Source organism: Octopus bimaculoides, chromosome 10 (assembly GCF_001194135.2).
Source record: "Octopus bimaculoides isolate UCB-OBI-ISO-001 chromosome 10, ASM119413v2, whole genome shotgun sequence".
Taxonomy (NCBI): Eukaryota; Metazoa; Mollusca; class Cephalopoda; order Octopoda; family Octopodidae; genus Octopus; species Octopus bimaculoides.
In genome coordinates this window covers 47,528,719-47,529,370 of record NC_068990.1, presented here as the reverse complement: position 1 = coordinate 47,529,370, position 652 = coordinate 47,528,719, and the positions used below count along the sequence as shown (strand labels likewise).

Below are 652 nucleotides of genomic sequence, written 5' to 3'. Positions count from 1 at the left end.
TGCATATGTATCTATTTATGTGTGTACATTTGTATGTATGTATTCTGCATATTCATGTGTTTGCATGTCTGTGTTTGTGTGTTTTTATGTATGTGCGTGTGTATATTTGTATATGTGTGTACCGCTGTCTCCTTGCGTGTGCATGTCTGAGTGTGTGTGTGTGTGTGTGTGTGTGTGTGTGTGTTTTGCAACTATGTACCGTGTTTGTATGTATGGATGTGCATCTTCATATGTGTGAACGTGTGTCTCCATATGTGTCCTTGTTTGAAATAAAGTGTGTGTATATATGGTCATGTGTTTCAGTAGTCATTTGCGTATGCGTGCTTGTTTGTTCATATAACCTATGTAACTATCCATCTGTGTGTTGATCTGTTTACTTTCATATCCACAGGCTTACATACATGTGCATATACATATATATATTCATACCCCTACCCACACACACATACATACATCAATCTATATATATATATATATATATATATATATATATACATACACTCACACACACATACATACATCTATCTACATAACAGCCCACTAACTATTCTACTCTACCTGTGTAAACTGTGGGTATGGGGTATGATATCTACTATGTATATTTCCTGTTTAGTATTGGGGAAGTTTCATTTATGAAGACGTAATCCCATAT

At 35.0% G+C, this 652-nt stretch overlaps 1 long non-coding RNA gene across 1 annotated transcript in view; it reads left to right on the top strand.

Moving 5' to 3' along the window:
- LOC128248899 (uncharacterized) overlaps positions 1-652 on the top strand; it is a 6,894-nt gene that overhangs the window by 2,267 nt on the left and 3,975 nt on the right. The window lies entirely within an intron of this gene.